We start from the raw sequence: 15,155 nt of genomic DNA, 5'->3' as shown, positions 1-15,155 counted from the left end.
ACTGTATGGTACCTGCCGAGCACTCCGGTACTCGGATCAGCAACTGGCTTCGCAAAGGGTCAGACGTGTGATGAATCCGTCTGATCCTACACCGGACTCCTTTGTACGCGGACCGCCGAGGGCGATCCCACCCTGGTGACAGTCTCTGAGGACCCCAACTTGGATCCGAACCTCTTAGCAGGAACCGCAGCGTCCGCTGTGTCCCTGTCTAATCTACCCTACCGTGACAGGATCCCTAACATAGGACCTGTCCCTACAGCACTAAATGACACGCGCTATACTATAGGCCGTCCCTACAGCACAGCAACCTATAATGGCTTTAGGGGAAGCTCCTAGGGGCCTACAGGGGTTAATAGCCTGCCCCACTCCCCTAACTCTTCCCAGCCCTGACTGTTACTAAACTAATCCCAGCGCCTGCAGCAACAAGCTGTGACCCACTGGATGTGTGCAGCCAACGTGCTACACAACAAGGTGCCTGCCTGTCAGACCTCACAGCTCTGACAGCCGTGACTCTGACCAGGCAGCACTATACTAAGGGCAGCGTCCCTATCTTGGGCCTCCCTCAGCACTTACCCACTAACCTAGTGGGGAGTTGGGGCCTACCTGGGGTGTGGGTACCTATATGGGGCAGGAGCTGCACTCGCTCCCCGCACCCTTCCTTCCCTCACAGCTCCCTGACTCCAACTCTCTGTAACCTTCCTTTCCCAGCTCCCACTAATGTAAGTGGCAGGGTCCCTAACCTGAGGGCTGTCCCTGGCAACACTCACCTTACTGGGGAGCTGAGCTATCTCGGGCCCTGGGGGTGCTGGCCTAGTACAGGGAGTCCATGACTCCTGTACCCTACCTCCTTCCCTGGGCTGCTCCGGTCTCTCATTGACAAAAACCCTGTCTGCAAACAACATTGTGGCAACTCTGCAGCATGAGAATCTGCCAGCTCTATTGGCTTCAATGCTGCCTGTGACAAGGGTGAAAATGCATTCCCCAGAGGCTGCTGGGAATTGTAGTTCTTGATACAGCTCTTTTCTATGGGGACCGCATGCGCGATCTTTACTGCGCATGGGCGAAGCTCGCGCTACAACCAAGAGGGCGGTGCCCGCCGGGAGCAGTTGCCGCCCCCTTCCCCCACTGCCACAGGAGTAAGGCAGAGGGCAAAGGAAGATCAGGGGAACCGGGGGTGACCTCCTTACACTCTCCCCCTGGTGAAAATACCAACGTCCCCGCTTGGAGAACAGCATCACATTACAGAAAGTTACACAATAAAAATGCATTGCATAAACGGTACAATGTAACATATTGACTGTAGCATCATGAATACATGGCATATCACACACAGTAATACCCAAGGCCAGCTGAGTGTTAGCTGCTTGCTGAGACCATTTGTGGGGTGCCCCTAACTGATCATGTGGGGGTACCTCACTTTTGCGTCCGTGAGCCTCCCCCTGGTGAATCTCTTGGAGAGCACATTCTGGGGTGACAGTCACCGGTTCTGTACTACTTCCTCCCCCTGGTGGAATGAAGAGTACAATGTCTCTGGGCCAGACCTTTACCCGGCCATCCATGGCATGGATGCAGTAGGCCAGGAGGTCTTGACCTTTTCCACGGTCCACCACATGGTGAATGGAGCGCTCCTTCTTGGGCTCCAAGGAGGCAATTTTCGCTAAATCCCTCTTTACACAGTCTTTGTCCCTACATACTGGCGAGGCTTCCACTGGGAAGCGAGCAATGGGCCATGTCTCTTTCAGCAAAGTCTCTGTTTCACCTGGCAGGGGGTAAAGGGTAGATACCTTACCACCGCGGTGATTCACGGTGGCCAACAGGTCCTCGGGGATGCTGTCAGTTCCCACCTCGGCTGTCTTGGGACCTGCCCCCGGCACTTCTGGGGCAGTCCACTTACTCGCTGGAAACTCGGGAGCGTGGATCCCAGTCCTGGGACCATTTGGGTTGGAGCACATGGGCTCACACTCGGTTCAGTTGTGATGACACACGGAGGTCCAGCTACGTTCTTCTGCTCAGCATGAACTTTAGTTGGAGCATTTTTCACGGCCACCTCCACCGGAGCCTGTAGGGAGCAAGGAGGTTCCTCACCACTCCGCTGGCTTGCGATGGGTTCCTCTTCATCTGGAACATGGGCAGGTAGGTATGGGTTCACTCGCACCACTGGACAGCTACCTTCTAAGGAGGACACCTCCGCCAGGACGCGATGCAGAGGGGTGCCATTCACCCTGGTGACCAGACTTAAGGAGCTATCTTGCTCCGCGATCACCTGGAGGCTCACCCCCAACACCCCTGGGGCAGTCGACTCACCCTTATCTTCATTAGGTACGGGTCCCAAGCCTAGTACCGATGGTACCATTGTAGTAGGCCGGACTGACCATTGTAGGGCACACGGGCCCACAGCAGGCTCTGTATCCACCGAGATAGTTGGTTCGATGATTTCACTAGAGTGGTCCGCCGGCAGGCGCATCACCACGAGTGGTTGGTCGCTGAAATCACCAAAAGAAGATGGGGGTATAGACACTTTACCCTCTGATTCTGGAATCTGTGATTCTGGCCTTTGTGGTTGCTGCTCTACCACTAAGACGTCCCCTTTGAGAGGGTCTGGAACCGTTTCTGCAACATGGTTTTGGACACACGGGTCCCCTGAGGCCTCTGGAATTAGGACAGACTCATTAGCAATGTCACTCACTTTAGCAGAGGGGTCAGGCTTCCCCGCTTCTTCCTCAACTGGCTCCGTAGCCTGGGGTGTAATAGGCTTCAAGAACCGCACACCGCAGCATTCACACTCGGGCTCCCACGCCAGTGCACCTCTAGAGCAGTCACAGGTGGGACTAAAACACTGTACACCCGGTTCTCCGCCTACCTGAGTCGTTTCGAAGTCTAGCGGTAACTGGGACATGTCGGCTCCCTCGACATAGGCTTCTTGCAAGCAGGGGCACATTAGCATAAGGAGATCTATGCCTGGTGCTCGTCAGGGCACATACACATTAGGGTGTATCCCCTGACAGTCTATCTCATCCTCATGCATCATCTCATCCTCAGAGAACAAAGAGTCTATTACTGCATCGACGTATGGTTGAAGATAATAGTGCTTGCTCCCCCTGGTGGAATCTGAAGGAAGGGCACGTTCTACAAGGGAGTGGTTCTGGCTCTGCGCTGAGTCACTCACAGTACAGGGGAGGGGCTCGGATTTTCACGCCAAACCCGGACAAATTGTTGCAATACTCTCCTGTGCAGGCTGGCAGTCAGCAGCACATGCACTCTCCTGTTTTGTCGGGAGACGCCATTTTACTGGGTCTGCATAGACGAGGGGGTACCCCTCAGACGGGCCCCCAGGCATAAACAGTGCGGGCGGTGCCTCTGCCAGGCATATATCCTTAGTGGGGATTGCCACAAAAAGTATAGTTTTCCATGTGGATGTGGAATCCTGTTCTTCATCTAAGACACATGCATGTGGCCACCCAGGAATTCTACGCATATAGGACTGGACCCCAACCGCGGGTATAGTTGCGGGAAGGCCTCCTACCGCCACCACCTCACCAGGTTCCATATACTGCCTCAAAGCCCAGGCAAGAACCTCGTGTCCGGACTTTACAAACATTGTGACAAAAATAGGAATTGGACAATTTGGAAAAAAAATGGAACAGGGCACCCCAGGTCTATCTCAGCAGCGCCTCCAAATGTAACGGGTATTCCCCCCCAATCGCAGATTTAGTGTGGGGTGAAGGAGAACATACAATGTTACTCGGGTGTGGTGCGTTACCTGTTGGCTCGCAGGAGGGCTGAGCTTCCGCCACGGGGAACCTGGGGCAATTATACTAGAGGTAACCACTTACTCAATTCAGCGCCTCCACCTGCGATGGCTCCCACCAGAGGGGGAGTGGTTCCTCGCAGGACAATCAATAATAACATACACGGTGAGGTATAATAACTAAGGACTTTACTAACATGCAAACAACATATATCACTACAATACAATAATATAACCTGTGTCCCTCTCTAGAGGAGACACCTACTGCGTCGCGCAGGACGCTTCCCCAACACCAGGTGATCCCACCCAGTGTCCCGAGAATCCCACCCAATGTCCCGCACTCTTGGAGAGAATGTGGGTGACTGCGCAGTCACAGTTACACTAAGGGGCCCGTTGGTGCACTTATGACTGTATGGTACCTGCCGAGCACTCCGGTACTCGGATCAGCAACTGGCTTCGCAAAGGGTCAGACGTGTGATGAATCCGTCTGATCCTACACCGGACTCCTTTGTACGCGGACCGCCGAGGGCGATCCCACCCTGGTGACAGTCTCTGAGGACCCCAACTTGGATCCGAACCTCTTAGCAGGAACCGCAGCGTCCGCTGTGTCCCTGTCTAATCTACCCTACCGTGACAGGATCCCTAACATAGGACCTGTCCCTACAGCACTAAATGACACACGCTATACTATAGGCCGTCCCTACAGCACAGCAACCTATAATGGCTTTAGGGGAAGCTCCTAGGGGCCTACAGGGGTTAATAGCCTGCCCCACTCCCCTAACTCTTCCCAGCCCTGACTGTTACTAAACTAATCCCAGCGCCTGCAGCAACAAGCTGTGACCCACTGGATGTGTGCAGCCAACGTGCTACACAACAAGGTGCCTGCCTGTCAGACCTCACAGCACTGACAGCCGTGACTCTGACCAGGCAGCACTATACTAAGGGCAGCGTCCCTATCTTGGGCCTCCCTCAGCACTTACCCACTAACCTAGTGGGGAGTTGGGGCCTACCTGGGGTGTGGGTACCTATATGGGGCAGGAGCTGCACTCGCTCCCCGCACCCTTCCTTCCCTCACAGCTCCCTGACTCCAACTCTCTGTAACCTTCCTTTCCCAGCTCCCACTAATGTAAGTGGCAGGGTCCCTAACCTGAGGGCTGTCCCTGGCAACACTCACCTTACTGGGGAGCTGAGCTATCTCGGGCCCTGGGGGTGCTGGCCTAGTACAGGGAGTCCCTGACTCCTGTACCCTACCTCCTTCCCTGGGCTGCTCCGGTCTCTCATTGACAAAAACCCTGTCTGCAAACAACATTTTTGCAACTCTGCAGCATGAGAATCTGCCAGCTCTATTGGCTTTAATGCTGCCTGTGACAAGGGTGAAAATGCATTCCCCAGAGGCTGCTGGGAATTGTAGTTCTTGATACAGCTCTTTTCTATGGGGACCACGTGCGCGATCTTTACTGCGCATGGGCGAAGCTCGCGCTACAACCAAGAGGGCGGTGCCTGCCGGGAGCAGTTGCCGTCCCCTTCCCCCACTGCCACAGGAGTAAGGCAGAGGGCAAAGGAAGATCAGGGGAACCGGGGGTGACCCCCTTACATAGTATATTGAGTTAGAGCCTAAGGCCCGTAATATACTGTGTGTGGCCGTGCGCGCATGTGTGCCAGTGCGAACGCGCATGCACGTGCCGCACACTTTTTGTGTGTATGCTGTGAGCAACTGTGCGGTACTGTGTGTGTGTGTGTGTGTGTGTGTGTAGATTGTGTGTTATAAATACGTTTATAATAAATAAATACGTTGGTAAAGAAATTATTTATTAACATTGTACATACACACACACACACACACACACACACACACACACACACACACACACACACACACACACACACACACACACACACACACACACACACACACACACACACACACACACACACACACAGTACATACATTTCAGAGGTGGTAGCGGCGCAAAATCTTTATTTTCCCCATCTTCCCCCATCGGCCGGCTCCACGCTCACTGCCGTGGTCCTATTTCAGTATTTGGAAGGCTGACTAACCACAGCCAACTATAACTGGCGCGCGCGCATGGCGCAGCAAGCGCGCCCTCTATATAATAGCCCTTAGGGTGTTATTGTGTTAGTCTCTAGGATGCAAAACTGGAGTAACACTGATCAAAGAGAAAACAGCAACAGCTTTTATGAAAAAAAAAAAAAAAAAGGAAATTGCTTTCAATTACACCACATAGTGGCTGTGACACTAAAAGACATAATACATGCTGTATAGTTCTCATTTTAAAATACAATGTAAGCAGCATAGCGGGTTATGTAACAAAGTCTCCCAACTGTAGCAAAACATGGTGCAAAAAATAGCACCAGCTTTTTTAAACCAGAAAATCGAATTGAACGCCACAGAGAATTTTTATTATCTTTAAGAATCCTGGTGCTATTTTTTCCCGGTGATGCAGAACATACTTGGATATATAGGGAATACTTCATAAGATACCTTTTGGCACTGAAAGACAATTTCTGACCCTTTCACTTGATATGCACCAGAAGGTGATGCATGGAATAGCAGCTCTTACTAAATATGGTTCATAATGTGGTTTATAAGGGCTTCTTTCAGATCTAAGTTACACATATTAATTTAGCTCATATTACATTTCACTCTCTCATTGTAAGGATTACAGTATACTTCTACAGCAGGCCTGCACAACATACGGCCCGCGAGCCACATGCGGCCCGCCTGGCCTCTCTGTGCGGCCCGCGATGACTCCGGTCGGGCGCCAGTTAATTAATTAAATAATAATTTTAAAAAAAAGGCGATTCCCCTCCCGGTGCGCAAGCGCAGGGCCCACCCCCGCCCCCCCTTCCCCCCGCTCGCAACGTGGGACGGAGGGGAAAGTAAAACAGCCAGCTCCTCTGCGGCAGAGGATTGGATGACTGTGGTGGAGCGTGCTCTCAAGTGCCCCCAACTCGCAAGTCAAGTCCTTCCCCGGCGCTCCCTCCTGTGTTTCCTCTCACCCTCCTCCGCTGGCAGAGGCTGCTGCACCGCGGGCTGCGTGTACCAGGGGGCTGCGTGTGTACCAGGGGGGCACTCTGCTGCAGGACACCGCGGGCTGTGCACCAGGGGGCTGCGTGTGTACCAGGGGGGCACTCTGCTGCAGGACACCGCGGGCTGTGCACCAGGGGGCTGCGTGTGTACCAGGGGGGCGCTGTGCTGCAGGACACCGTGGGCTGCGTGTACCAGGGGGCGCTCTGCTGCAGGACACCGCGGGCTGTGCACCAGGGGGCTGCGTGTGTACCAGGGGGCGCTCTGCTGCAGGACACCGCGGGCTGTGCACCAGGGGGCTGCGTGTGTACCAGGGGGCGCTCTGCTTCAGGACACCGCGGGCTGTGCACCAGGGGGCTGCGTGTGTACCAGGGGGCGCTCTGCTGCAGGACACCGCGGGCTGTGCACCAGGGGGCTGCGTGTGTACCAGGGGGGCGCTCTGCTGCAGGACACCGCGGGCTGTGATCCAGGGGGCTGTGTGTGTACCAGGGGTGCGCTCTGCTGCAGGACACCGCGGGCTGTGCACCAGGGGGCTGCGCGGCTCGGAATGCGGCCCCAGCCTGGCACGCGCTGCCGCGCTGCTGGAAGCGGCCCTCCCGCACTGCGCGGCTGTGAGCGGCTTCCTCCAGCCTGCAGCCCAAATCTCTATTGCAGCCAGGTACATGTCACTGCCTCACCTGGTGCTGTCCTGTCCTCCATTGCGGTGCCACGCTGCTCACTGAGTCTCACTCTGTGTGTGTCTGTATATAATATATGTGTGTGTGTGTGTGTGTGTGTGTGTGTGTGTCCTAGGAATTATACATTCTTTTAATTTGAGGTGCATGGGGGTGATTTGAGGTGCAAGGGGGGGTGATTTGAGGTGCTGATTTGAGGTGAAAGGGGGGTGATTTGAGGTGCAGGGGGGGTCATTGGAGGTGCAGGGGAGGGTGATTGTAGGTGCAAGGGGGTGATTGTATGTGCAGGGGAGGGTGATTGTAGGTGAAGGGAAGGGTGATTGTAGGTGCAGGGGAGGGTGATTGGAGGTGCGGGGGGTGATTGGAGGTGCGGGGGGGGGGTGATTGATTGGAGGTGCAGGGGGGAGAGTGATGTGAGGTGCAGGGGGGGAGAGTGATGTGAGGTGCAGGGGGGGAGTGATGTGAGGTGCAGGGGGGAGAGTGATGTGAGGTGCAAGGGGGGAGAGTGATGTGAGGTGTAGGGGGGGAGAATGATGGAGGTGCAGGGGGGAGAAGGATGTGAGGTGCAGGGGGAGAAGGATGTGAGGTGCAGGGGGGTGGGATGTGTGTGGTGTGCAGGGGGGTATTGTGTGTTTGATGTGGGGGGGAGTATTATGTGTGTGGGTGAGGGGGAGAGATGGGGGTATGAGAGATAGATGGGAAGTATCACAAAGGTTGATAGTGAGGGGTTCTGGGGGAGATATATGGGGATGATGATGATGAGAGGTGCTGGAGGAGAGATGATGATGATGATGATGATGATGATGATGATGATGATGATGATGATGATGATGATGATGATGATGATGATGATGATGATGATGATAATTTATTTATTTATAATATATTTTACCAGGAAGTAATACATTGAGAGTTACCTCTCGTTTTCAAGTATGTCCTGGGCACAGAGTAAAACAAAATAATACATGGTTACAAATACAGTTACATAAATGAACAAGGTATACATTATATACAAGACATTGCATGCACAGTTAAAGAAAATATATATTATGAGCGTATGAAACAGTTACAGACCAGATTAAAGTGTGGGACAGCCTTAGATTTGAAAGAACTTAAGCTGGTGGTGGATATGAGAGTCTCTGGTAGGTTGTTCCAGTTTTGGGGTGCACGGAAGGAGAAGGAGGAACGTCCGGATACTTTGTTGAGTCTTGGGACCATGAATAGTCTTTTGGAGTCTGATCTCAGGTGATAGGTACTGCATGTGGTAGGGGTGAGGAGCTTGTTCAGGTAGCTGGGTATCTTGCCCAGAAAGTATTTGAGGGTGAGACAGGAAAGGTGAACTTTGCGCCTAGACTCTAGTGATGACCAATCTAGTTCTTTGAGCATTTCGCAGTGATGTGTGTTGTAGTTGCATTGGAGAACAAAACGACAAATTGAATTGTAGAGGGTGTCAAGTTTGCTAAGGTGGGTTTGAGGAGCCGAGCCATATACTACAGTATGTCTCCATAGTCAATAATTGGCATTAGCATCTGCTGTGCAATACGCTTTCGATGATGATGATGATGATGATGATGATGATGATGATGATGATGATGATGATGATGATTTTATCCATGCTGCCCAAATTTTTTTTCCTTGGAGCAGTTTGGCCCCTCTCGCTTTACGAGTTGTGCAGGCCTGTTCTACAGCAATCGATAACTATACAATTAGAGGCTTGACCACCAAATGTTACAGCTTCTGTAAACATAACCAACATTGAAGGCCAACAACTCTTAACAGACTCTGGTCCTTTTTGGTCGAGTCACTTTTCCCTGGAGAGTGTTGAGATAAGCAGTGTTAACATTGTGATAGAGTTATCAGTTAGGCAGGAGTGTACAGTGAAAATCTGGAAACCAGATTGATAAATGGCAAACAAAATGTTTAAAACAAAGGTGAACAGTGGAAATCAGTCAAAAGCGAGATAAAACCCGTGCACCTGGGTCATTGCTAAAAGCTGCTTTAGTGAAGGAATTCAGTTGTGTCTGCAACGCTTGTTAATTTTGAAGTGTAGTCCTCCCACTCGCTGGCATTTTAAAAAAGTGAGCTGCTTTTTTCCCTATCACTCAAGTTGAACGTCCACCAAACAAATCTGTTCTCCAGAGGTGGAGCTGCCTGCCAGATGCAAATATATCTTATCGCTCAGTGGTGGGGTAGAATGCTTTGTGTTTGGTTTATGGAGAAAGATCATTCCCAAAACATTGAGTAATAGCCATTTGAACTTAGTGTTAACCCAAACTAAATTCTGTGGCTGTTCTGTTCTTAGTAGTACGGGCACATTTGGTCCAGGGACATGAAGCATCCCCAGGCCACATGTGGGATTTCATGCTATTACTTCATTTTTCTAACCATTTTGCTGCTGCAGAGTACAGCTTTTTGCAAATATTTTAATCTCTTAAAGTGACAGTTCAACAGCTATATTTATTATTTAATGTTATCTAATTAATTAATACACACATAGAAGTTTTTTTAAATTAACTTCTGTAGAGGTCCTGGTCGTGTTGGTAATCGATACATTTTCCATTCCATCGTGAACACTTAAACCCTGACAGAGATGCCCGGCAGGGACTTCACAGTCACTGAGATTACACGCAACCACAAAAGCTGCAGTCTGAGAGACAGCGAGGTCCATTGGAGATGTCTCTATCAGGGTTTCAGACGGAACGGAAAATGCATTGATTACTGGGTCATTCACGACCTCTACAGATGTTCAGGGAGGTTTTATCCTTATTTATGTGTTTATATTTTTTCATTACATAACGGAAATCTTTTTTGAGTAGGTTGTACGTCCCTGTTAGAGTTGGACCGAAGAAAAAAGTGAGAGCACCCGATATATAATAATATTAAGGTGTAGCCACCTTTAGCTCAATAAACCAAAACATCTTTTACAATTCCCTTTACTTTTCCCTTTTATGAACATATATTCCAATGTGAAATTAACCAGTATGTTTTTATTCTGAAGATACAATTATGTAAAATAATGTGCTTCAAACGTTTGTACTACAGGAGATAAGATGTTTGTGAGGACTGAGTATACTAAGCCTTCAATTGGCTACAATTAGCTTTACCCAGTGCAGACACCGTCTCAAGATAATGTAACCCTGTGTGATGCAAGGAACACACTCACACTGCACCCTGTCAGGTTTCTCTCCAGTGTGCCATGGAGATGTGACTCATGATGGACATCTGATCCACCAATAAGAAAGACTGTGGAAGAGGTGGGACTAAGGGGAGAGGAGCCTTTAAGAGGGGTTGGCAGGGCACGTGTGAGAGAGATCTGCCCAAGCCTGAGCGACTTCAGGCTTGACCGCGTGTGACCTGGGGCCAGTCTGTGACCTGCTGAGAGGACAGCAGAGCGTGCAGTGAAGCCCAGCAGATCATCACTGAGAAGCCACCTAGAGGAGCAAACACCATCAAGGCCTGCTACACGTAGTTGCATTAATAACCTCCAATCCTGTGCTGGCACCATCACATAGGCCTAGATACTCAGGATTGGGTGGCCACATCCTCACAACACTGACATATACCCACGCAGTGCTTATGGGGAATGTTATGTTGATGTGTTATTATATGCATTGTTAAAGGTCACCCAGTTCCTCAGTATCTTTTCTTGATATATAAAACGAGTTATATTACAAACATCATTGGAGTTGTCTACCGTTGTTTAACCTAAGTCTGCGGTCCCGCTGCATCCGACGGCGCGCGCGGCCGTGTGCGTGTCACTCACCTGCTCATGACTTCCTCCCGAGTCGGCCCCAGTCCCTCCTCACTGCCAGGCTAACTACGCACTGTGATGCATCAGCTGGCAGGGGATGCAAGAGGATTGTGATCCGGAGCGGTGACGCGTCACGTGGTGCGCTGGTGAGCCTATCAGCTCCGGGGGCTGTACTTTCTGGAGCTGTCAGAGCTTCCCCCACCTCCAAAAGGTAGGGGGGGAAGTGTGTGTATGTGTACATATGTGTATGTGTTGTGTGTGTGTTTCGCACAGCCCCGGTGTATCTCCCACTCCTCTCTCACACGCACAGGGGGGAGGGGACTTTACAGCACCCAATATATTTGCCCCCTTGTATCCCCCCCTTTCCTGCAGAACCACAAACCACCCCCTCTCCTGCGGAACCCCAACCTCCTCCACCCCTCTCCCTGGGCTCAATGGCCGCGCCCCCCCACGCCTAACAAAGTTGACTGCAGTCCGCAGATCGCGGTGAATTGATGTGCACGCGCCGCTGGGAAGCAAGGTGGCTTTGCGGGCACGTGCAGCGGGGCCTCAGCCTAAAGCCACGTGTGGCATATCACCAAAAACAAAGAAAGGACTCAGGCCCCCACCTCAGCACCACATGTCAGTCTGGTAGATATATAGAAGAGTTGTTACAATTGCAAAAAGTCCTCGTTTTTAGCACAGGTTTTCGCAGTGCGAAGCATAAACACAAGAGTACATGATTGGTGGAGGGGTTGTGTATGACGGTGAGGGGGTAACAAGGCTCACAATGTAGGTTATGCCCGTTTGGTTACCTCTGATACATGTTTTAGGGTTCGGGAGTGTCAGCCCTTAAACCCAATAATTATATATGCATTGTATGTATTGTGCAACAATAAAGTATTTGATGTGTTTTTACCTTTCCAGGAATGCCAGCAAGCAGAGATTGCTGTGGTATGAGTTTCAAGGGGGGAGGGGGGAGGGGTTTTGCAGAGAAGGGGTTGTCAGAATGTGCTTAGCTAGCCAGGGTCCAGAGTTGTTGGGTTTCCTAGAAATGTACCCAGGAATCAGGTCTGATTCCTGTGTACATGTAGGAACATGTCCCGGCAATATCTCCCCTTGAAAACGCTGTCACGACTCACCACTAGGGGTTCCCTGCTTCAGCACAAACCAGAAAGGTAAAAGGGACATAGGGATGTGAGGTGTTCCTGAAACAGTCAAAGGATTCCTAGGTTAATGGGGATACCCAGTAAATGCCCAGGTCACCCAGAACCTTTATAGCAGTTTATGGGTTGGTTCCCTGCTATAGCACAGACTAGAAAGATAAAAGGGGCTTAGGGATGTGAGGTGTCCTTGAAACCGTTAAGTGGTCCCTAGGTTAATGGGGATACCCAGGAAATGCCCAGGTCACCCAGAACCGGTATAGGGATTCTGAGGTACTCCAACCATATATATAAGGTTCCCCAAAGTAGATTGTCTAATGAAGTGCACTTTATATCATGTTTTTTGTTTGCTATAGGGCTTTATGCTGTCAGCTGGGCATATGTTTAAGGTGCCAGTAAGTCTGTATAGATTCCTTACATGAAAGAAAAGGCAGGATGTTGAGAGGTGTCGGGGTGCTAAATGGACGGGGCAGGGCGGAGTACTGGGTCCGGAGAACAGAGACCCCCTGGGGGGGACCCTCTGGTCTGCTAATCTCAGTGACGCCTGCCCAGGGGGAGGCAATGGGCTGGCTAGGGAAAAGATGGCGATCGTAGGGGCTTTTCCTATTGGCCAGAATAAACATCCCGCCCACAGGGTGTCCCGAGCTGGCTCAACACGTTCCCTGACTCTGACATCATCAGCCAGATGAGCCCTGCTCTGATTGTTCTCACGCTACTGATAGGCCTGTAGTATTCTGTGAATGAAACCCAGAAGTATTATAAACCTCTGTGCCAATCAGATTTACAGTTCTCTAAGATTCTATGGTTCTAGTTTCAAGTCTCCAGCAATAAAAAGGGCCGGCGGGTCTTCCAAAAGTGCTGCTTCAGCAAAATCTGTCTGGAATCAGTCATCAGAGGGAAAATCCTTTTAGGATTCCATGCACCTAGGAGAGGCTAGTTTTTTTTTTACCCCAGATCCCAAGTAAGTGTGTCTGTTTGCCTGTAGTTTGTGTATCATTGTGTGTATGCATTTTCTTGGGAATAAATATACAATTTATTACATTCTTGTTTTGCTCAATGCATAATCCTGGTAAAAAGGTGTAAATTGCCTGGTCTCCCGTCAAAGGCTGCTACTGCAGTTTGGTCAGGGAAACCTCTGTCTCAGCTCCAACTTATCCTTGCTCATTGCCACGACAGACATACCTGTAGGAAATAACAGAGTACAGGGATGGCAGTAGAAGAAATACAAGTAGCAAAGACAAGAAGTGAGAAGAGGAATGCTAGGAAAATGGGAAGTAAAAAAATGAGAACATTGAAGGTAAATACAGTAAGGCCTCAGGTTGTTTGGTATACAGAGACGTCAGCATGACGTCAGCGTCACGTGAAGCGGTTCAGCCAAAAATGGTGTACCACTCGCGTGACATCATGGGCCACGCCTTCGCCACACCACATGTCGCCCTCTCGAGGTCTCCTGCACCAAAGTGCAACTATCGCTATAGCGACGGAGACGTGTGACGTCAGCGGTCACGAGCATGTTGCCATCGACGCTACTGTAAGCGCGTCCTATGGCTGGTGTAACATGACCAGACGGCCCTGTCACCTCCCCCCACCAGTTCACAAGGGAGGCTAAGCGTTAAGCTCTATTGGGGTAATGTTGTCAGGCAAGACCTTTCAAGGAGTGGACACATGGGGAAGGCCTCTTACACCATGCCTTCCTGTTAAACAGTCCGTCCTTCCCTCTTTATTGTTATCTGTTGTTATTCTTGTGCATTAAAATCAGAATTTTACATAAATCAGTGGTCTCCAAACTTTTTAGTACGAGGGACACATCGTATATTCTACACATTTTCGTGGGCCAAAGAAAAAAAATCTTTATATAATTTTTATATATATATTTTATAAATGAATGAATAAGTTTGATTTGGATCTTTTTGGGGTAATCAGCATGATATGATTCAGAACAAAAGAGAAATGTGACAATTACACTGGGAAATTATATATAATGAGCAAAAATATATATACAGACATACTCCGCATTAACGTACGCAATGGGTCCAGAGCATGTATGTAAAGCGAAAATGTACTTAAAGTGAAGCACTCCCTTTTTCCCACTTATCGATGCATGTACTGTACTGCAATCGTCATATACGTGCGTAACTGAATAAAATAAGGCATTTGTAACAGGCTCTATAGTCTCCCCGCTTGCACACAGCTTCAGTACAGGTCGGGAGCCGGTATTGCTGTTCAGGACGTGCTGACAATTGCATGCATGTGCTGCTGTTTGCCTATTGGGCGATATGTCCTTACTCGCGAGTGTTCTTAAACTGAGTGTCCTTAAACCGGGGTATGCCTGTAGTTGCTGCGGTCTGGATAAAATCTTGTGCGAGGCTTGATGTGGCCCCCGGGCCATCGTTTGGAGACCTCCTGATATAAATGAATATACAACATATTAAAAAGGGAACATTTGGGTAGAAAAGAATAATTGATATAATTTTGTTGACGTGTGTGTAATTTGTCACAGCTTGGCAGAGTTGGCTTGCCAGACTGGGGCCCAACTATTTGGTTGTAATGGTTGGTATGCCCCTTCTGGGCTAGTTGATTTGGGGAGTGTTTGTGATGGGAGCTTTGTGACAGGCTATTAATAATACACCACCAAAGATATAACTGGGTTGAACCGGACGAGACTTAGATATGATAAAATATAATTTATTCCTTGATAAAGGTGAACGCACGAGATATACAAATAACAGACAAAATATTGACACTTACTTAAAGGTTAGGACAAGAAAGCCATCAGGATACAGGATGGGCC

This window comes from Ascaphus truei, chromosome 1, assembly GCF_040206685.1.
Source record: "Ascaphus truei isolate aAscTru1 chromosome 1, aAscTru1.hap1, whole genome shotgun sequence".
NCBI classification, from domain to species: domain Eukaryota; kingdom Metazoa; phylum Chordata; class Amphibia; order Anura; family Ascaphidae; genus Ascaphus; species Ascaphus truei.
Note: the sequence above shows the minus strand (reverse complement) of the source record.